This window comes from Musca domestica, unplaced genomic scaffold, assembly GCF_030504385.1.
Source record: "Musca domestica strain aabys unplaced genomic scaffold, Musca_domestica.polishedcontigs.V.1.1 5, whole genome shotgun sequence".
Taxonomy (NCBI): domain Eukaryota; kingdom Metazoa; phylum Arthropoda; class Insecta; order Diptera; family Muscidae; genus Musca; species Musca domestica.
Window position 1 is genome coordinate 14,100,952 of NW_026712346.1, and position 24,738 is coordinate 14,125,689.

A 24,738-nucleotide genomic window follows, 5' to 3' on the forward strand; every position below is an offset into this window, starting at 1 on the left:
GTAAATTATAATGGAATAAATAATTTTCTTAGCGAAATTTTATAAAAAGATAGCTGACGTTGTATTAGAAGGTAATATAAATTTCTTTTTACAATAGTGCCAATATGAATTGTGCACCCACGCTATGTACATTATTTAAAAATTCTGCTTTGGACCACTGTACTTCGACTTGTTCCTGTGTTAGTTGCGTGAGAGTATCTGTGTACGATGTGCGGAAGGTTGATTGGCATTGAAACATCGTAGTTGTGAATGTGTGTATCTGTGTGGCGTTCTGCCGAAGGTAGTGTTTTGTATTCTTCCAAGTTTGTTTTCATATCGACAAACTTCAGTTGTCTCAAATACATGCCAGATGTTAGAAGCATTTGCCGGTCGTTTTATCCGAAACTAAGGGAGAAACAAAATTGTGAATAATTTACAGCCAGTAGTGTCGGGTTTTGTGCGGGTGAATTGTAAAGAAAGAAGTCTCAAAATCACATCGCAAAAATAAAAGTGCACGGAGCTTTAACTCAGTCTTCACACACCCAATACCCACAGCTGATAAAATTTATTTCGAAAAGAAAAACGTGAGTGAGTGAGTGATGTGATTAATTTTCCTTCCTTCCGGAAAGGTGACTAAAACAATTTCGTGTGGCCCAAAAATGGTGTTTTTCCATGAATTTTCCTAGCAAAAACACAAGTGTTCGGTTAATATTGATTTATGTGAATGTGAATTTGTAAATATTTATGTCATGAAGTGTAGCGCAGAGATTCGTCATAGACACGTTGAACTCCACAAGTGACGTAGGCAAACCGACACCGCGAGAGATTCTTTTAATTTGTGTTTTCGCAAAAATAATTTATCTGAAGTGGCTTCTTTTTCCCTCGTCCATTTCCTCATTACGCCACTACCCGTATGTTGTTGTTGTTATTGTGAGTTTTGTTCATTTGGCTAACACAAAATTGTGGAAGGCAAACACTGGAGGCTACGAAAAACACAGATCTGTCTCCATAATCATAAAAAGTAGCGTGAACATAAACATACGTGAACCGCACACACAAACAAGCCCAAAATTTTTACTCTCGGACCTGGCAGGCAGGCAGACAGGCACATCATGTGTTTATGTTGAATTCTTTTTTGGCCATTTATTTCTGCACGATTTTGTGTATCTATATACATACGACGATACACATGTGTAGTCTGTCCGGACGATACAGACGAGTGCTCTCGGCAAAAGATTTCTGAAACTGAGTAGCAGTAGAACGTTCAAAATCCACCACTGTGGGCATGTACAGATGTTTGTGTACAAACTACATCTGTATGTCAGTAGGCATGTACGTAACTACAGTTAGAAAGTATGTACTACATTCTTACAATGTGGGCATTGAGACAGAGACTTGTTGCAGCTTCTCTTACCAGCACAATTAATGTAGTTTACAAAATTACACAGGCACATAGATACATACGCGTGTGTGTGTATATGTATATAAATACTCAGTAGATACATTCATCAATGCAACAACTAAAGATAAATAAACGACTCGTGCACGAAAGATAACATGGATTACTTTAAGGTTGTTCGGTGAGCACAGGCGAATTTAAACAATAACACGACATCCTCACGTTCCCTCCACGCACCCCCATAACCATACTCGTCCCTTTGAAATCCTGTTTGTTATTCTTTGGTGTTGTGTTTTCATTTTTCAATGAAACGACGAAGGCGGTGGCATCATTCTCCGTGGAACATCTAGGTGACTGGGGGATTGTTTGATTGCCTTCCCATTGAAGCGTGGTGATGTAATTCAGTAAAATTACAACGGTAAATAGTGTTGTTGTCAACCGAGAATAACGAAGAGAATTCGCAAATGTTTTGATTTTGGGATTTGCAGAATTTAAAACCGTTTAAATGTAGGGGAGAATATTTTGTTTGAACATCATGTTTTGTTTCTAATTTCTAATTGTGTTGTGTTCAAATAACCAATTCAAACTGTGGTGGTTTAATAGTTAAGCAGATGTGGAACTTAGCTTCAGGCAGGATATAGCTGCTAATAAATGTCTAGAAATCATTAATGAGTTGTATGCATCCATGTGTAATTATGTGTGTAGGTATGTAAGTACACCTGTAAAAAATTTGTAAGCACATGTATCACCTTTGGCACTGCAAGTAATGACAACTATATACCCTTTGCTTCATCAATGAACTGAAATATAAAGGGCAAACAAGCCAAAAAACACGAACAGTTTATCTATATATATAAATGTAAGTTGTGTTAGTTACTACGCTTATAACTTAAGAACCGCTGGATTAATTTTAACGATTCACACAAATTCGGAGTTGTCTACTCTCCGAAAAGGATAATATCCAAAAAAATCGCGTAAAAATGTGATATATTAACAATTTATTTTGACTTTTGAAATGTACAATAGTAATGTTTTATTTTGCATGATTTTTTTCCATTTTGACTTACTTTTTTCTAATGTACATTTGTAGTGTTTTTTTATATTTTATTTTTGAATTCGAATATTTATACCAATTTATAATTGACTTGATTTCTTGAGAACTGAAATTGATGGCGGGTTACATGGAAGTGTAGTAGCGAATTATGTGGTGGCGAAACGGAATAGATGATATCGAAATAATTTAACGCGGTCACACCAAAGTTAAAAGATAATTACTTTTTCTAAATCGCTGAAAAATCATGAAAAAGAGATCTCATTGCAAAAATCAAAAAAAACATTTTCAATGGAATCGAATTTTAAAGTAATAGTACATTCTATTGACAAACTTTGTAAGGAAGGATCTTAAAACATTTGCTGTAAAAAATCAGCGAAAAAGTTGAAGACTTTTTCAATTTGTTATTCTTTTTTTTGTCAATTTTTTTTTTCAATTTGTATTATCATATTGAATTCAGTGGATTTTTTGTGAACAAAATAAAGAATAATTTTTCACTAAAAAAATGAAATAAGTGCGAAATAGGATGTTAACTGACATCTACCTTTCAACTCCAGGGCCTACATCGTGGGTTAGCTGAAAGATGCGAACACATTTAAACAAACAAAAATGACCGAAAAAGCTTAATGGGGCTCATTTCAAAGCGTGACAATGATCCGTCCAATGAGAGCTCAAAATGCAAAATTCTTTGGGAGAATAATAAGTAATATACCAATATTGAAATAAAAGGTGCAAAATAGTAGAGCGAATGGGACTTTTAGTAAGAAAAGGTTTTATATCCTTCCAGAAATTCTTCCCAAACATTCAAAATACCTAAAATCACTTTTGCAGGTCTTTATATCGATCATAACTCATGGATAAGGGAACAACCCGATTTCATATTTATATAACCATCTATGATTTAAGTTATTTTTGGGGTCTTGGCCGGCCACTTTTTTCATTTTTTGGCCCTTATTTGACATTTTTGTTTCTAAGGGGGTAGATAACCTCTTCGCATAAAATTTGAAATTTTCAGAGTAGGGCCCATATTGGTATTGACCAAATTCATCAATTGATTTGGCTAAAAAATTTTATTTATGCCACCCTGGGGTAGGGAACCATCATACAGATAATTGCCACATAGGAATTAATTTAAGTAAAGTCCCCACATTGGAGTATCCCCAAGTCCACTTTCACATCTAATGTGTGGTCAGAAAAGAAAATTTTGTATTCTATTCAATTTTTAACCCCCAAGAGAATATTGGTTGGGAACGTAGATTTGGGATGTGCATCCATATGAAATAAATTGTGGAAACATGAACAAATTACAAATATAAGAAAGTAGCACGGGACCGAATATTTGTTTAATCATCATTGAATTATCCTATGATGAAAATATGGACTTTAAGGGGTCTCCAACTTACAATTTAAATGACAAATAAAATTAATTCCCATCTTATCATTCTGCCCTCAATTATGAGGTGGATAAAACTATTTTTACTTATTTAAATCACGCGAAATGCTATGACATGCTATATTGTTCTGCTATATTTTTGATTTGGCCTCTATTTGTCATCTTGGATTATAAGGGGTAGAAGAAAGTTTTCAATGTAGGTCGATGTTTCGGAGTAGTGCCCATATAAAGAAGGTACCTCCTAATTTAACCACATTTCAAAGAATTTGGCTAATAATGCGTATTAGGGGGGTGAAAATCTTACACTAAAATTTCAACATATCTACAAATTTTAGAATTTTTATCCATGTTATAATACCCTCTCAAGTCCACCTTTTGGCGGACAAACAGACTGACATGGTTAGGGGGACTTATGAGGACTCTAATGCACAATCTAAGTCGCTAATGGGTTTAAAAAAGTAATTAACTTTGGCTATTCTTAAATCATTCAGCCCTCAATTATGTAGTATACAAAATACATCAAATTCCAAATTACTGCTCATTTGACTGGAAGATTTTGCTACGATTTTTACCATATTAAAAATAAATTTGATCCCTTATATGGCGATAAGATTGATATATACTTTTTAATAGATTTGTATAGCACATCCACACAGTTGAAGCCCACGGTTTAAATATTGAAGCCCACTGGTTAAAAATGGGTACAGGTATTTTAAAACACTTTAAATCGACCTGTACGTGAATAATTATGCTTGGGAATATATGCATAATAGACAAAAACTACGGGCCGGCAACGCGGACCGGGCCAGCTAGTATTATATATTTATTTTGTAAGAAGTAACAGGATACAACATGTACTTAAAACAAGTAAAAAACATCAAGCTCGGCCGGAACCAACTCTTAATAACCTCCACCATTCGGTAAAGAAAGCATTATCTAAAAGTATCTGAATTCAAACGTGTTCCACTTTAAACTAAATGTACCAATAAGACCGTTAGAATGAAATGTGTGAAAAAAATGTGGCAAAAATCATGAAAATACCGAATAGGTGGAGGTATTGTTATATGGGGGCTATACCAAAACGTGGACCAATATATCTCATTTTCAATACCAACCATCTTAGACACAATACAAATTGTTCTTCTAAATTTAGAAGCTCTACGTCACATACTGTATGGATTTAGAATTTTATGCTGATCATGAACATATATATTTACTTTACGGTGTCAACGACGAATATTTAGGGATGTTCCAAACGGTATGAGAAAGTTAATATATTTAAAAGGTGGAGGGTATAACAATACATAATTTAGTAATGGGCTTTTTGGTTGGATAGGCAAATATGGTGACATCATTTTAGGGCAAAACTAGTAACGAAAGACAAAAATCGGGCGGTGCCGACTTTTTGATACCCAACACGACTATGATTATTTAGAAGAGTAACCTTTGGAAAATAAACATTTAAACTAAAAATATAAGTATTAATTGCCTAGTAAGTAGGTGAGCGATCTATATTTGAATTCGGTTGATTATAAAAAATGAAATCTATACTCTCATCGATTTCCTCCAAACTTGAGCGAGTTAACTTTTTGTTGTATATGAACTCTCGAACCTCATCACTCATTTGGAAAGCATTATGCGGTCTATCACATACTCTCCGGTCTGCATCAATATCAACAGTTTGACCTTATATTTTGGTTTACAATCAACATAAACAAAAAGTACTAGTCATATGGATATGCGTAAGTACGGTTGGAGAGAATTTTTCATACCCTGAGCGTTTCTATTTAACCATTAAGTGCACCTTTTAACCATTGTTGGAAAGCTAGCTAAGTTTTGAAATAACAAAATGAAAAATGTGCTGAAAACCTTCTAGGCACCTACAATCAAGAGGTTCAATTATATGTAGGCCATATCAATAATAATTGGAATAATTGTACAAAAAATACAAAGTACATAAAAAAAAACATTTAAAAAATCCTGAAATAGGGCTTTCTTTTGTATTTATTTATGTTTTCATACGTTTAATCCACAACAGCATACATTTTGATAATACTGATGAAATCTTCTGGTCTTATCGGATGAAATAATAGATGGTACTAACATGATGCAACGGTGTAGATCAGACAAAATGTCAAAATTTACGTAATTTTTTTACCCTCCACCATAGTATGGAGGGTATATTAAGTTTGTCATTCCGTTTGTAACACCTTAAAATATACATTTTAGACCCCACAAAGTATATGTATTCTTTATCAGGATAAAATTCTATGTCGATGTCCGTCCGTCTATCAGTCTGTGGAATCACTCCAGCTTCCGAACGAATTGAAGTAGATTGATAAAATTTTACTCAAATGTATATTGTCTGCAGGACTTTTGGTATTGAAAATGAGACATGTAGGTCCACGTTTTGGTATAGCCCCCATATAATGGTACCTCCCGATATTCGGAATTGTTTCAAAATTGGCATTTGAAGTTCGAAATGGATACTACAGGCTAAAACAGAAAATTGTATGTGCAGGTCCACGTCTTCGTGTAGCCTCTGATACCTCCTGACATTCGGTATTTTGATGATTATAGCGACATTATTCACCGATTTTTTTAAGTTTCGCATTTGAATATTGCAATGGCTTATGACAAAAGTTACTATGTAGGTCGTATAGACCCTAATATAACAGCTACATTCGGTATTTTTAAGATTTTAACAGAATTTTTAACGGCACGGCAGAACTTACAGCTGTTTTACTTGTTCTATCTGTTTATTTACCTTTCTGTTTGACACACCATACACTCACATACTGCGCAGTGGTCCCAACTAGTATCAAAAATCGAAAGCAACAATTGCACTGTGTCACAACCGATAAATTTTGAGCATAATTTTTCACAATTAATATTTTTCTGCATATTAACAAGGTAAATTACAGAGAATACAGAGATGGACATATTTACTTGATGCTACAATGCTTCCATTCCTGCAGCTGTATTATTTGATACCGATTACTCTCGAAAGAAGTTTTAGATTTAATCCAAGACTTGTACATCGTAATATTCTTAGCAAAAAAAAGAAACAATTTTTTGCGAAAAATACAAATTTCATATTGAGCGATGTGAGTAACAGATATATTTCAAACTTGACTAATCGTAATATTTAGGTAATAAAACTAAGGTCAGGTGCGAAAACTGGCAATAATAATAATAAACCTCGTTAAATGTGTAATCAGTGCCTTATATTCGACATACTTGACACATCCAAATATTTCTGGCTATATTAAAGCAAGTTTGGTCTACCCTTTCTGGTACCTCTCATCTAGAAAGTTCAAAAATATGTCATAGATAAATCTCATATAGGATGATTTTAATACACGGTGTAGCCCAAACTTGATCCATGGTAATATTAATGTCAAACTTAGGTCAAAGCGATCATGGAAAATATTGGTTGTAAAAACAACCACTCCACTCGGAGACCTTTTGGTCCTTTGTGTTACCCAAAGGTAAACCCTATGTCTAAGATTAAAATCAATTTCCGATTTTCTTCAAATTTCGTCTACGCAATTATTTCTCGCGTGAATATAACAAATAATAATTATAACCTTCATAAAATGAGAACTTATTTCCCAGTTCTTAGTTCTAATGTAAGTTGGAATATTTAGATTTGATCTTTTGGTTCCTTCCCGAAAAGAGGTATGCATAAACAAGTGACCAAATGCTAAGCGCATATATCTGGCGAAACATCGACTGAAACTTTCTAAATTGTTTTATTACACATCCCCTGTTTTTACAGACGGTACCCCTTACCAAACAACACCAGCGGAGCTTTAATGTAAACTGTGTTTCAGTTTATTTTCATTTAATTATTTTTTATTAAATTAATCTTATGGTGTCCACTTGTTTTAATATTTATGAGGAATAATTTTTATTGATAAATAAAAAAAAATTGCAAAATACAGAAAACATATATTTTAAAACCCCTTTTTTTAGCAGTTCACCCCAATAAAAAATTTCGTTAAAAAGCCAGGGAAAACTGAAATATTAACTGGTTTTTTAGGGTTATAAAATTTATGAAAAACTTACTTATTGATTAAGGATAGAGGTTATACAATAAATTCATTTCCTATAATGTTTTAAAGTGTAGAAAAGCTCAGAAAACAAATTAGATTTGACCCAAAGCCAAACCATTTATGTTAAGAATATAATTAAATCGTGAATTTCAAAACTTATTCCCGATTAAATTATTTTAAATTCCGACTTTTTCAAATATTACTATCGTGTATACCAATTTCCTAGGAAGAGTTTATAATCGCAAGTTCATTACGATTTGTCGCCATATTATTGTTCCAACACCTCTGAGTTTCAGGTATTCGTTCATAGTACTTCATTCCGGAAGTACAGATAGATAACTTCCATGATAATTATATGCAACATTTTGTTCCGACAACGTAAGGCCAGACAAAGCGGTGGGCAATGAATTGAAATTCTCTTCAATTAAACAAACACCAAGAACAGCATTTAATTATGGGTGGGGTTTTTTTTTAATGAGCGGAGAGGGATTATGCAGTAAACCAAACAGAACGGCTTGCCACAGTACACCAGAATTTTTATTCAAACGCGTATGGAACTACTAGCACACATGTTGACCGTCACCAATACAATTAAAAGATCGCAATAATAATTTTAAAACAAATTACAAAAAAAAAACCCAGAAAACTTCTCAAAAACACGCACTTCCCCCACCAGCCAGTCGCACAATCACACATTTCATTTGACTGGAGTGTATATGTGTATAGTGCGCACATTCAAACAAACATATGTACCTATGTATATACAATGGATTTCATAATATGTAGGTATCCCTTTTTGGTTGTTGTTTCAATTTTTAATTCTATTAACATTCCACTCGTTTTGCCACAAACACACAGCCATACAAATAACGAACAGAACATGCCACATCCAAAGTGAGCGTCATCATTATAGGGTGTGCCGTACACTTCCCAATTAGTAATGGTCGTTGGAGTTGGGGTTTGTGACAAACATCCATGCAATTGTTGTACCCTACGCAACGGTATGGTGGTGGTAACGTTTGTAACTTCTCGAAATGGCACTTTAGAGTCCACAAATAATACATTTTTCAATCAGCATGGAAATCTAAGTCGTGGACGTCTATCTGTATGTCGTAGTAAATCTATCTTCCACGAATTTGAGAAATGAGGTTAATATGTTAAAGCAAGTCAAGTTCAGTATATCGCCCTCCATTATGGCAGCCTCCCAATCATAAGTATTTTGAAAGTTCTAACCACATATTGCAATTGAGTGAACTACAATTTAATTTTCCTACAGGTGTTGACATACATATGAACCAAATTTTGTAGAGTTTTATACAACAAATTTCAAAATAATTTAAGTTTAATGTCAAAATGTCTGTATTTGTTTTTTTATTTTTTGGGTGTAGGAAAACTGCTGGATCTATTGCTGTATAATATGCATAATTTAGAAAATAAACGTCTACCGCAACAGCATATCTTTAAAGCAACAACAATCGAGTGAACCATGAAGGCCGACTTTTGCCGAGTAGAGCCATCACTTGAATGAAAAAAACATTTTTTTTCATTTAACCACTTTTTTGGGATGTTTGCTTTGTGGATTTATTTCGCCATACAAGTTGTAGTTGTTGTTGCGTTCACATTTTTCAGTTTCATTATCGTCACAAATATTCTGATCATTTTGGACTCCCTATGAAGTCATAAGCTTATTTTTTCTCCATTTATGTCGACAGCGTAAAAGTGTTGCCAATGTTTGCAGCTCGCGCAATAATAGTTTTATTCGCCATTGACAAAAGCATTTCGAATGTTGGCATTTTTGTTGTATTTTGACGGTGTCGAAAAAGCAAGAGTATGATTATCTTGACTAAATAAATTTAAAGTTTAACCATGTTGTCGCTTAGTAAAGGGAAGATCGCGAACCAGTGTTCATAGTGAATTTGTATACCCTTCACTATAATGTGAAGGGGATTATTAAGTTTGGTATTTGTAGATCCGAGGAATTATTGGTATTGACAATGCGTCATATAAGTCTATATTTTTCAACCGAATTTACTGAAGACCTGCAGCTTGTGTCCCCAATGGGAACTTCCCAGTGAACGGAAAGCATCCTTGTGCATCCTTTCCCACGGAATAAAATTCTGCAGCGAAGTCTTATTTTGTCAAATAGAGGTTTAAAACATGCAACAATTGTTTTATTTTATTTTTTTTTCTGTTTTATTCTATACTAGCTGGCCCGGTCCGCGTTGCCGGCCCGTAGTTTTTGTCTATTATGCATATATTCCCAAGCATAATTATTCACAGATATGACTGATATAAGTGTTCACGTACAGGTCGATTTAAAGTGTTTTAAAATACCTGTACCCATTTTTAACCAGTGGGCTTCAATATTTAAACCGTGGGCTTCAACTGTGTGGATGTGCTATACAAATCTATTAAAAAGTATATATCAATCTTATCGCCATATAAGGGATCAAATTAATTTTTAATATGGTAAAAATCGTAGCAAAATCTTCCAGTCAAATGAGCAGTAATTTGGAATTTGCTGTATTTTGTATACTACATAATTGAGGGCTGAATGATTTAAGAATAGCCAAAGTTAATTACTTTTTTAAACCCATTAGCAACTTAGATTGTGCATTAGAGTCCTCATAAGTCCCCCTAACCATGTCAGTCTGTTTGTCCGCCAAAAGGTGGACTTGAGAGGGTATTATAACATGGATAAAAATTCTAAAATTTGTAGATATGTAGAAATTTTAGTGTAAGATTTTCACCCCCCTAATACGCATTATTAGCCAAATTCTTTGAAATGAGCCCCATTAAGCTTTTTCGGTCATTTTTCGGTCATGTGTTCGCATCTTTCAGCTAACCCACGATGTAGGCCCTGGAGTTGAAAGGTAGATGTCAGTTAACATCCTATTTCGCACTTATTTTATTTTTTTAGTGAAAAATTATTTTTTATTTTGTTCACAAAAAATCCACTGAATTCAATATGATAATACAAATTGAAAAAAAAAATTGACAAAAAAAAGAATAACAAATTGAAAAAGTCTTCAACTTTTTCGCTGATTTTTTACAGCAAATGTTTTAAGATCCTTCCTTACAAAGTTTGTCAATAGAATGTACTATTACTTTAAAATTCGATTCCACTGAAAATGTTTTTTTGATTTTTGCAATGAGATCTCTTTTTCATGATTTTTCAGCGATTTAGAAAAAGTAATTATCATTTAACTTTGGTGTGACCGCGTTAAATTATTTCGATATCATCTATTCCGTTTCGCCACCACATAATTCGCTACTACACTTCCATGTAACCCGCCATCAATTTCAGTTCTCAAGAAATCAAGTCAATTAAATAAATTGGTATAAATATTCGAATTCAAAAATAAAATATAAAAAAACACTACAAATGTACATTAGAAAAAAGTAAGTCAAAATGGAAAAAAATCATGCAAAATAAAACATTACTATTGTACATTTGAAAAGTCAAAATGAAAATGTTAACATATCACATTTTTACGCGATTTTTTTGGATATTATCCTTTTCGGAGAGTAGACAACTCCGAATTTGTGTGAATCGTTAAAATTAATCCAGCGGTTCTTAAGTTATAAGCGTAGTAACTAACACAACTTACATTTATATATGAAGGGCTCACAGCTATACCGAACTAAGTCATAAAAACATAATTCGAAGATATTTAGAGGTAAAGTAAATGCACTGCCATTAATTTCTAGAAGGAATATTTTAGTCTACCAAAAGAAAATCTAAAAGTCTATATTCAAAATTAACTAATGATACTAATTTAAAATAAAAATAATTTAAATATATAACTAAAAAAATATTCAAAAATAAAAAAATCTACTTTGGTTCATTATTACTCGGAATAAAATTTCATGGTTTCACAGCTAAAGCGAACCAAGTCAAAAAAATTAAATAAAATGTTCGTTATATGACTAAATATAGTTAACTTAAGCGATTAATTTCCCACTAGTTTCGGAGTTTTATTTTAAGTCATGTCTTGGTTTGGCGGCTGGCAGCTGCGGGTGCTTCTATTGTAATTGACAATCATTGTGATATTTAGGAAAATAAAATAAATTCATTTTTTTTTAAATAAATTAATGTTAACAGGGATAAAGGAAAATTTAAGGTTTCAACTATGGTAGAAATAAGAAGGTAAAGTCATGCAATTATATGTTTACATTTTTATACCCTTCACCATAGTATGGAGGGTATATTGAATTTGTAATTCCGTTTGCAACACCTCGAAATATACATTTTAGAACCCATAATATATTCTTGATCAGCATAAAATTCTGTGTCGATTTAGCGAGGTAAGTCAGGCTGTCCATCTGTTCGTCTGTGGAAATCACTCTAGCACCCGAACGAAATGAAGTAAGTTGATAAAAATTTACTCAAGTGTTTATTATGTCTGCAGAACTTTTGGTATTGAAAATGGGCCATTTAGGTCCACGACTTCGTATAGCCCAAATATAACGGTACCTCCCGATATGCGGTACTATTACCGGAACTATTTCAAATTTAGTATTTGAAGTTCGTAATGAATACTACAGCCTATGATTGCAAATTGTCTGTGCAGGTCCACGTCTTCGTATAGCCCCTAATATACGATATTTTTTTTACATTCGGTATTTTTAAGATTTTAACAGAATTTTTAATGGATTTTAATTTTTTGAAAATTGCCAAATTTGTACCAAATGGTGGAAGGTATTCAAAGCTCGGCCCGGCCTTACTTACAGCTTTTTTACTTTTTTTTTTTTTTTCAAAGTTATGCATTTGACAACATCTCATTGTCAAAATGTATATTTATAAATTCATTGTACGTACAAATCAGAGATGGGAACCTGCTTTCTAGGCGGGGAAATTTGACAGAGTAAATTACACAGAATGCAGAGATGGATATGCTTATTTGAAATGTCTTTACCTTCTTAATTTTACCATGGTTTCAACAAATATTTACACATAAAAAATTCGTCATTTCCGTCTTCATCATTTTTGGGGCTGGCAAATATTCCTCATCTTCATTGCTGGAAAAATCACAAGCACTGCTATTATTACTATCCATTTATAGAAAACACTGATTTTTTTTAATATTGCTGAAAACTTAACGACAATAAACACGTGCTCACTAATAGTACTGATTCAAAGTGAAACACACTGACTTGGTTCATTTTTGCTTTGAAAAAAGTCGAAAATGACAGTCGTTGACTTAGGTTTTTTACCGTCATCTTTGGAACGAAACACTTTTTGACATTGTGCTTTACAGGGTAAACAGAGTTTCCATATACGGGGACATTGGCACTAATTTCAGAATTTTTTATATTTCATGACTTGGTTCGGTATAGCAGTGAGCCGTCCATATATAGATTACAAAATTTATTCCCCATTAGAATATTGTAATTATTTTAAAATCAGAATCAAGTTCTAGGCCGATTTCAGAATTTGCCTGAATATTAAATGTCAGAATGAGTTCACATTTATTTATATAGAGTTTTTGGTTTGGTTTCGCCTCCATATAAACTCAAGTACTCAATTTTCGATTTTTTAACCAAGTGAATGGTTATATACCATGGAATTCGAAGATTTACTTTTAAGAACATATTTTTTCTAAACTTGAAATAACTATGGATATTCAAAAGTATTTTCATTTTTTTTGTTATAAAATTGGCAACACTTACAATATTTCTATAGAAGAAAATGACGTAAAACTGAATGTCAAGATCGATATAAATAGCTACATTATGGAGGCGTGTACACATCGGCTTCCCAGACACCATAGCTTTTCTTTTCATTCGATAATAAAACCAAAAGATTATTGTTTTGATGCTTTCGTTCTCTTTTATGCAGGCTGCGTATCCAATGTTTTGCATTGTTTATCTGTGTGCGGTTTGCTAAAAGTGTGACAAAAAAGCCGGTTTGCTTCTTTTTTCGACCTTGGCCATCTGTTGAGATACCGTTTTGTATATGAGTGTGTATTTTCGAAAGAGTGTGGCCTTAGGTTTACAGTGGGTATCAATGGGAAAATCATGTCATGTTAAGAAAAATATTATATATATATATATATATATATATATATATATATATATATATATATATATATATATATATATATATATATATATATATATATATATATATATATATATATAAGAAATTTCTTCATTGTTAAAGTCGAGAACATTTTCGAATTGCGGCAACGCATTGTAAATATCTACAATGTCCAAACTATGGGGGAGGAGGGGAAAACCGCAAAAGTTCACATTTATTCATGCATAAAAATAACGTTGAAATGTACAGAAATTTCTTCGCCATATTGAAATCTAAAAGATTTACAATAAAGTGTGTGCACTTTATCAAGTACTTAAAATGCATTGTTAATTTTATAAAAAAGTCCACTTGTAGGAAATTATTTAAAATTATCTTTATTTATTTATTCATTTTTTTATATCATTACGTCTGCACTCTTATAATATTTGCATGTTCAATCGAGATCTAATTAGACTACGGTCACAAAAAGCGGTACAAAAAAGCTATTTTTAATAGATTTAAGAAATTTAACAAAGAAATAATCTTCTCCACAAATTTAAGAGAAGGGGTCGAATAACTCTCGACGTTACTACACACACCTAATCTGTTACTTATTCTAGATTAAAAATATAAGAATAATATAAAATAATTAGTTGCTTAAAAAAATATTAGATTAAAATTGGCTTTAACAATATTCTTAATTTATGAATGTCGAAATTGACCCTCGTTAAAATCGTCAGACTGGTCGATTAAAAGTATGCGGAGAATTGAGTCAGACAATTTGCAATTTACGTATTATATAGATAATAGGACAATTATTGCTCTAAAAAGCTTGAAATGTTGAATAATCGCCAGTCCTTTAAAATCGTATTTTTCGATGATAATTTTTTTTCTTAAAATTTCTACAATGAAATGCTTAGGTCAATGCATACTCGAAACGATTTTATTAACAAATTCTTTTTTACAATAAATGTAATGCGAAAATGTTTAAAATCATAATTCTTACAAATTGACAATTTAAATAATGTTATTTTTATTATGTTATTTTATGTTATTTTATTTACTAGGGGATAATAAAAATCGTTTTTCCTAAATCAAACAAATGACTTAGATTAAAAGTCTAACACGTTGAAAATGGTTTTTATTATTACCTAGAAAGTCGTTTTTATTTTCCGCTCATGGGCCAGGAATGGGCCATGTAGACCGATTTGCCACAGTATCTGCTGTCACGATTCTAATTTTTAGTTCTCTCTTAATTTGTACGGACCCATCGGATATTGCTGAATCGACATAACTTTTTTCGTTAATTAAGACCACGCCGTGTGGTATCAAATGAATGATAAGGAATAACAAACGCAATATCCAATTAAATTTGCCCACTAAACTTTGGCGGAGGGCATTAAAAGAGACCAATTTTAATAATCTTCAAAATCATATAATTCAACATTTCGATTTTAAAGTTAAAAACTGTCTTAAGACATTTAAGAATTTGCAAGATGACTCAAATATTGAAAGTATTTTATTCAAATGCAAGCGTTCTGATATTGATCTTTCATTGAACATTGTGTTTTTTGTGATTGTAATTTTTAAACAAAAATATTTTGAACAAAATCGTGTTCACATTTTTTCTACGTACCTATGCATTTGTAATATTATTCCCACACGCTCTCAGATAATGTCGCAAAGCGTTGTATGACGAAAGAAATCCCCTACCAGTGTAAGTAAATAGAATGTTGGTTTTGTATTTGCCGTTCTCTTCGAATCTATGTCACATGAGTAATGACATGTTTTCAAGATAATTTAACACAAAAACCAAAAGTAGAGGATGAAAACGTATTATCTAGACAGATGCTATAAAAATATGGGCGTCTAAACCGACAAAATAAAAACGAGTGGAAACAAAAGCCACATTAGAAACCACCCTGCAATTTATCACAATTTAACATGCAATTTCGAATAATGCCAGACCATTAAATGGTTATGATTTTTACCTAACGCCATTTATAATCGCTTGAATTGTTCTTACATACGTGTCTGTGTGCCGCAGCAAAAAAGTTAAAAAATCTTAAAACAAGTGTCACGCATACATATCGTATGCAATGACAAAGAAGACGGATGTCTAATATACGTCATTAAAACGATATTTGTTGGGGTTAGAACTTTCTCAATTTGAGCACATCTTCTCATGTCATTTGCAATTACGATAGAGGCTGAAAGAAAGCGAGATCAACGTTGAGCTTAACCTATTGAGCGAAACCAAAGCTTGTTATAATGTTTCACAATGCTTCCCTCAAAATCCCTAAAATTTGCTTAAATTGGGGTACTGAATATTTTTGTCATGAGTTCTATGACAATTTAAAAATGTGATTAGGACCTTCAAACAGTAACAATAATTAGGGATAAATTTTATATGGATATGCGTTGAACAAAGGTAAGATGAAATTATGAAATTTCAGCCACTTCTGCTGAAAAATCAAAAGATCTTGAAAGTTCTTCAAAACCCTTAAGATCGGTTATTAACACTATATGAGTCTTATGTCAAAATGAGAAGCGATATTGAAAATGTCTCGTTGGTCGAAGGTCATTAAATGAGAACCGAGTTCACCAAATAATCATCAAATCTCTTGATAATTGAAATAATTGAAACCTAATAATTCGGAATACCAAATATCAAGAGATATCGCTACATTGGTCTGTACCGAATAAAGCTGGTCCGCGTTGCTGACCCGTACTTTTAGTATTTAAAGCATATTTTTGAAGCACAGATCTGACTATAAGTCACCATTTTATAATAAGTAATGACTCCATAGTAATTTCTAAATAGAAAAAATATTCAATGCAAAAATTATGATAGATGTTCGCCCATTCCTATATGATAGAGAACGTCTATAATAGGCACATTTAAATTAGCTGTAATTTGGAATTTGTATTTCCAACGTTTAAAATACCGTGCTGCGTGGTATTTACCTTTGTCCATGATTTCGGAATAGTCAAAGATAATTACTCTTTCACACCATTGCCGTAAGATGGGAATTAAATTTTTTGTCATTTAAATTGTGCGTTGGACACATGATTAAACAAATGTTCGGCTTCTGCCACAATTCCCGACTGAATGAGTCCCATCCCAAATCTACGTTCGCAACCAATATTCTCTTGGGAGTTACAAATTCAATAGGATACAAAATGTTCTTTGCAGACCATTCAATGGTTAGGAAAATGGACTTGGGTGTACACATAATGGGGATTATACTTTAATAAATGCCTACGTGGACAGTTATCTGTAAGATGGTTCTCTACCCCAGAATAGCTTAAATACAATGTTTTATCCAAATCAATTGATAAATGTAGTCAAAACCAAGATGGACCCTACTCCGAAAATTGAAAATTGTATGCGAAGAGGTTTTCGACCCCCTTAGAAACACAGATGCCAAATAAGGGCCAACTAATTTGTAAAAAAGTGGATAAGACCCCGAAAATAGCTTAAATCATATGATGGTTATACAAAACGTGATCAGTTTGCAAGGATGGTTTATTCCCAAATTATCAACATTTGCCGAAATTTGTATGAAAATATGGTTAAAACGTAAAATATACTTGAAATCGGATGGTACCCTTATACGGGGGTTATGACCCATATCATGACCTGCAAAAGCGATTTAAGGTATGTTGAAAGTTTAGGAAGAATTTCTGAAAGGATACAAATCATTTTCTTACTTCTGTTTTGCGCCCTTTATATCCGTATTTCACTGATTACAGTCTCAATGAATTTTGCATTTTGAGTTCTCTTTGGACGGATTATTGTCATGTAAAAGAAGTAGGTCCACGTTTTGAAATGAGCCCCATAACGCTTGCTCTTTTTGTCTGTTTAAATATCTTCGCATCTTTCAGCGGAAGAACGTGTGGATCCTGGAGTTGAAAGCTAAATGTCAGTTTTAGACATTAAAGATTGCCATTATTGATATTATTAATTCAGAATTCAAAATATTTAAAAAGGACACTTCTATATAGTTCGTAATTGAAAAAATTTAACTCCAAAAAGATTTTTTTAATACATATTTTTATATATGATAAGCTAAAAAGAAAACAATCGTTTATTATATAGAATTACCAGAAAGGAATAACAAAATGAGAAAAGAAAAAAAATCTCCAACTTGTTCGCCGATTTTTTTACAGCAAATTTTTTAAGGTTCTTACGAAGTTTGGTCTTTACTATTATTTTAAAATTCGATTCCATTGAAAAAAAATTCTCTCTTTGTTTCGATTTTAGAATTTTTGTAATGCGATTTTGAAAAAGTAGTTATCCTTTAACTTTGGTTTGACCGCGTTAAATTATTTTGACATCATCTATTCAGGTTGGCTACCCCATAATTGTCGTCGCTTCATAGTCCCCAAAAAGAATAACATTATATTAGAATTCAAAAAGAAAGAACACTACAAATGTACATTCGAAAATAGTAATGCAAGATGGAAAAAATCATGCGAAATAAAACATTACTATTGTACATTTCAAGAGTCAAAATGAAAAATTTGAAATCTTTAATTTGTACACTTTTTTTTTGGATTTTATCCTTTTGTGCCAAGAGACAATTCCGAATTTGTCTGAATCGTTAAAATCAGATCAGCGGTTAAAATCAGATCAGTAACTAACACAACTTCCTTTTATGTATATAGATAGATTTTGTTGAAAATTGTGGCTGAAGCATTCAATATTTTTTTTTTTTTTGTAAAATTTCAAATCTCAAAAATTTTAAATGACTGAAAAGTGAACATAGCTAAATCTAATACATATTTTATAACGACCAAGACGGTCAAAGAACATTTAGAATATTTCAAGGTGGTGCAAACGGAATGGCATTTAATATATGTGCAGGGTATAATAAGAGAGAGGATAAAAATGCTTCGTTTTTTGGTATTTTGATTTAATGAAGATTTAGAAGATTTTATGAATAACAGAAATATGAAATAGAAAATCTGTTATATTGACATCAAAATGTGGACATATTGAAACACTTATCATATTGATTCCACTCTACACTTATGTAGTTCTTTATAACCTCCATCATAGTATGGAGGGTATATTAAGTTTGTCATTCCTTTAGTAACACCTCGAAATATACATCTTAGACCCCACAAAGTATATAAATTCTTGACCAGCACAATATTCTATGTCGATTTAACGATGTCCGTCTGTCTTTGAAAATAACTCTAGCTTCCGAACGAAATGAAGTGGGTTGATAAAAATTACTTAGATGTATCTTATTTTTGCACGATTTTTGGTATTAAAAATGGGCTAAGTTGGTCCTCGTTTTGGTATAGCCCCTCTATAACTGTACCGCCAGATTTAAGGTGTTTTGGAATTTTAACTCCAATTTGCTGTAAATAAGCAGTGTGTATTCCCATCATTTAAGAAACTTCCTTGGACAGAACGATCTATGTAAGTCCAAGTTTTGGGTATAGTCCCCATAGGACTCTACCTCCCGATATTCAGTATTTCTATAATATTTGATAAATTTGTCAAAAGAATTATAATTAAACTTGGGGTTTGAATTTCGTAAAAAGAACCACCTTCTCTGGCAAAAAAAAAAATGGATGTAGAGGTCCCATTTTTATATAGCCCCGTATAACTGTAACACCTTAGAAGAATTTAGAATTTTCAAACATTAAGCGGAATTTTTAATAGATTTTTTAGTTGGTTAAGTTTTTTTCTACACCCTATATATATTTACTTTGTCATTCCGTTTGTAACAGCCCTAATTATTCGTTGTAGACCCCACATTTTTCCACGGATTTGTCTAAAAATTGGTATTTGTCGGTCATAGTGGGTTCTAGCTCGTGTGGCGGAATTAAAGTAACGGTATCTCCCGATATTCGGTATTTTGACAATCCTAGTCACATTTACCCACGAAATTGTTTCAAATTTGGTATTTAAGAAGATTTGGTAGATGCCAATACTTGAAGTGTAAAATTGTCTATAGAGGTTCCCGTTTTGGTATGGCCCCCATATAACGGCCTAACCCACATTATGGTTCTTAAAAGGTTTAACAGTATTATCCAAACGGTCTTACTGGTATTTGGAGTATAAAGTGGAACACTTTTGAAGTCAGATACTTTTATATAAAAAAACTTTTCTTTACCCAATGGTAGAGGGTATTAAATGTTTGTCTCGGCCGAACTTTTTTTACTTGTTTAACAATGTTTTTGAAATCAGTACATGGAGAAATACTCTCGACCTATTCGTCCCTAATCTCTTGGTACTTTACACACATACTCGTTCATAAGCGGAGGGCCCTTTTTGTCGAAATATTTAATCCTTTCTATGTCTATAAAGTCAGGGCGGTTAGGAGAGTTGCATTTGGATAAATGTCTGTTTTTAGTTAATAAACAAAATTAATTAAGACATCAACGTTAAATAAACACATTTATTACTGTGTTGTTAAAATACATAATTATTATACATGCTATTCGTTACTCATCTAGCTGCGTTCCAAGCGTCGGTAACTGTTGCCGTTTGACACATGACGTGATAACCGGTTGGTGTTTACACATCAAATTCTCGGATGTGTGCACAGAAGTTGCCATAAATTAACAGGTGGTAGATATACAAATGGGAGTCGTTTAATGTCAAATCGTATCGAATAAAATATACATGAAACGTTTTACACATTGAGAGCCAAATAACTGTTAAAAATTCAAGTAAAAATAATTGAAACGTGTGACGTTTAGTGAGTTCTGAATGACTATTAATTTTATTCAAAGTTGACTATTAATTTTATTCAATTTTTTATTATTTAAAAGAAGACACACACATAAGCAAATGAAGTTGACATATTAAGCCAGAAAAATAAAAAAATTAAATCATATGGTAGTTTTGCCCTACCTTGAATTCGTTGTACCATGGTACAATGAATTTAAGGTAGGGCAGAACTACCATATGATTTTAATTTTTATATTTTTCTGGCTTAATATGTCAACTTCATTTGTTTATGTGTGTGTATTCTTTTCAATAATAAAAAATGTTCAGAAAATATTCAAATTCGGGTGTTTTCAAAATGCTTATTGCGACTTATGCATCGACAAAATCTACAGTTTTTGTCGCGAAATAAACCATAAGAGATATATAGAACATGATTTTGAAAAGAAATTTTGACCTTTCATTCAGTTTTCGCTGTTTTGAATTATTTATTCAAAATCAATGCAACAAGTTGTTTGCTTTTTTATTGTTTTGATAGTAATTCTGACATACAAACCAAACAGGTAGACCTCTATACTTGTAATTTTTTCAAAGTTAGCCTACCTTGTATTCATTGTACCATGGTCTAGCCTATCGGAATGTGAGATTTTCGAATCTGTCAATCGAATTTCGAATCTACACTTCCTTTCCGATTATACATTAGTGGTAGGTACTTAATGTGCATGTCTACGTATAGAGTGGAAATAAATACCCATTTGATTTAGTTTTTTTTTTTTTAATTTTGCAATGAATTACATCCAGTCGTTGTAATGAATCACATTCCAAGAACTTTTTTTCAGCTTTGTCGCCATGTAAACGTGTCTGTAAAATATGAACACATTTATTGACAGAAATCCCCACAAGTGCCCACTTATTACGAAAAGAATACGTGAAATTATAAATAATTTCGTTTCAAGATTAGATATGAATGGGCGACGTTCTCTTATCAGCATTGTGACATTCATTGGTTACAGATGTCAGTTGCAGTGATGTGTAATTGCATAGAAATCGCGCAACGTGATGAAATAAGATAAATCAAAAGACTACATAAGGAAAATATCAAGTGTATTAGCACCTTTTATTTCCTTCACGCAACAAATTACATGAAATTTGTGTATTTTAAATGATTTTAATTGAGATGATAAGGATAAGACAGGGAAACCCATGGTTTGGAAAGGTTCAAATAGTTGCTTGTGTTGATATATTCAACCCAGGAGATACTGAAAAAACTTTAAGATTCCAATGCATTAAATTTAAGTCACTTCTGGGGACCTTTAAAATACCTGGAAACGGTCGATACCGGTATACCGCTCCTATGTCAAAATTTAGATCCATATTAGATATACTTATTGCTGGGCTGGGCAAATTTCTATCAACTCAAATTATTAGGAACTTGGATTTGGCTGAGATTTTCATTAGGCTTTACATCAGATTATACTGTCATAGGAGTTTTTTTGCCGTTATACATAGGATTAAAATCGATGTCTCCGTAAAATTGCAAGGCCCTAGCTTTAACATCGATTGATTTTCTCTCATATGATAGAATCTGCTTACACGTTCTACGAAGATTCGTTATTTGTTTGAGGTAAAATCAATGAAAACAAGACATGTTCGATGTAAATAAGGCTCAATGGTTATTAAAGTTAACCACATAGGTCCACGCTTTGTTATTGTAGGCACAAAAACTACTATACCCTCAGCATTGTGGTTGCGGAGGGTATTTGATAAGTCCTGGCACATTAAAAAAATTGACCTAAACTCTCTTTTGACGAAATTCGTGTCAGGACATTTTGGGAGTTGATCTTAAGTGCTCTAAAGTATTGAGGAGAAATCATTTATACATTTTGGATATTGTAATATTTTTACCTAACTTAGATCGAGTTCGAAGATGGTAATATCGGTCCACATCTTTTGGTACTACGTCCAAAAACGGCCAGAAGAATTAAACAAAACAAATAGGAGAGAAAAGGAAGAAGCATATGATTAATTTAACACACCGTACTTCGTAAAATTTTTATGAGACTTAGTTGAACAATATTGGACAACTATCTTGGGTACTTCTAATAAAATGAGAAATTGTTACTCGACAACAATTAAAAATAAGAAAAAGACAAGCAAAGGCTTTTCTTACTACTATATTTTAATTTGAAGCTCGCAAATCTGAATTAGAATGAAAGAACATCTCAGGTATGTCAAACATAAAATTGCTTTTGCTTTCATATGCATCGAGTTATCCCGGGTAATTGATTCAAGGCACGATTCCATAAAAAAAATTTGTATATATATGACCATACGCAATCAATGAGCAGAGAATATATTCGCATTTGAATGAAAATTTCTGAATTTTTCAAGTTATGATAGTCTTGTTCTCCGATCAAAACTCTAAGCTTTTACACAATGTCTTGCATATAGGTCCATAATTGTGACCTGTTGGGGCAAGAGCATGGTCCATTTAATCCCCCAATTTATTGGGATTATCTCCAAAATGTATAGACTTTAATTCTGACACTCAGTTTCTTGAAGATCAGGTCATAATTGCAAATATAATGGCGTTAAGATCAGCTGAGCCGAAGTGTCTATATCCTCCACGATAATGTAAAGAGAACCTTTAAAAATAAAAGCATCAGGATTGAATATTGGGTCTACTTCCAGTCTTCAAAATACCAATAAATTAGAGGTGAACAAAATCGTCAAAAAACCGAAAATCAGGAGGTAAAGTTATATGGGGGATATACAAAAACGCATAACCATTTACGAACTTAAACCGCCTACTTACAAAATGCACACATGTGCCCTCTATCTCAATTCGTCCGAAAGATAGCTTTATTACAACAGACAGACAGATTTAGAATTTTACGCTAATCAAAAATATATATAATTTATATATCAGGGGTAGTTCAATGAGTTACAAACGCAATGACAAAATTTATATATATGCAGCGTAGTTTGGTGGAGGGTATACAATTGAAATTGGAATACTACATGCAGGGTGTAGGGCCAATCTTTCGATGTTTTACAATGTGTTACAATTTATTCCAAACTTCGCACATCGTTATATTTGTATCACGCCAAGAAAACATGCGAAAATGGTCAATAGCAGTACATTCCTTCCTTTCGAAAAGTCATGGATCTGCTAAACTGCGGGCGGGCCTTTTACAATATAATCTATATATATAAAAGAAAGTTGTGTTAGTTAATACATTTATAACTCAACAACCGCTGGTCTGATTTTAACGATTCAGACAAATTCAGAATTGTCTCTTGGCATAAAAGGATAAAATCCAAAAAATCGCTTAGAAATGTAAAATTTGAACATTTTCATTGACTTTTGGAATGTACAATAATAATGTTTTATTTTGCATGATTTTTTAATTTTGACTTACTTTTTACTTTTTTTACGAATGTACGTTTGTAGTGTTTTTTGTTTTCTTTTGAATTCCAATATGATGTGTATTATTTTTGGGGAGTTAAAAGCCGCAACGGACAAAACTGGTATTTATAGATTTTATGTATTTTTGGGTAAGTGAAACCAAAGGCATATAATATAATAAGATGGGACATTACATTGTTACTTTTCTTCAATAGATGGCACTGGTAGTGGAATAAATATGTTATGTCACGATATCGTGACACAGCATTATGTTATACTTTAACAGAGCTGACACAACTAAAGTATATGGTAGAAAAATAAGATCAGCCTATTGAAATATGCAAATGGTGCCGCTTACATAAGTCAGATCTGTGATTTATTATGCTTTAAATTTTATTAAATGTTAATATGCATTAAAGATTAAAAGTACGGTCCGGCAACGCGGACCGGGCCAGCTAGTAATTATTATAAAGCTTAGATTGTACTCGTTGCTGGACTGCATTTGTTCTATCTTCTAAACGGTATAGGGTAAGTGCGCCTAAGTTCGGCATGTCCCAGTAGTCGGCAGTTTTCAAATGTAAACTTAAATAACTAAGAATAAAATTCACCAAATAATAAAACTAATTGCAAAAAAAAAAAAAAAACTTTAACAGTGTCCTCTGCTCTCTTTCTGTAAAAAAAAACAATGGGCTCAGATCATTTATTATGAGAGAATAACGGGTTTCGACGCGTGCGA

General features: G+C 32.5%; 1 protein-coding gene across 3 annotated transcripts in view; it reads left to right on the plus strand.

Annotated features, from left to right (window-relative positions):
- Window positions 1–315: 315 nt before the first annotated feature.
- LOC101901406 (peroxisomal acyl-coenzyme A oxidase 3) overlaps window positions 316–24,738 on the plus strand; it is a 35,328-nt gene continuing 10,905 nt past the window's right edge. The window contains exon 1 of one of the 3 annotated variants that reach the window (XM_020035262.2): window positions 316–571. The gene's annotated coding sequence lies outside the window, so the exon portion shown is untranslated. The remainder of the gene's footprint in view (window positions 572–24,738) is intronic. The other 2 variants (XM_020035261.2, XM_005179106.4) reach the window with 2 other exon arrangements.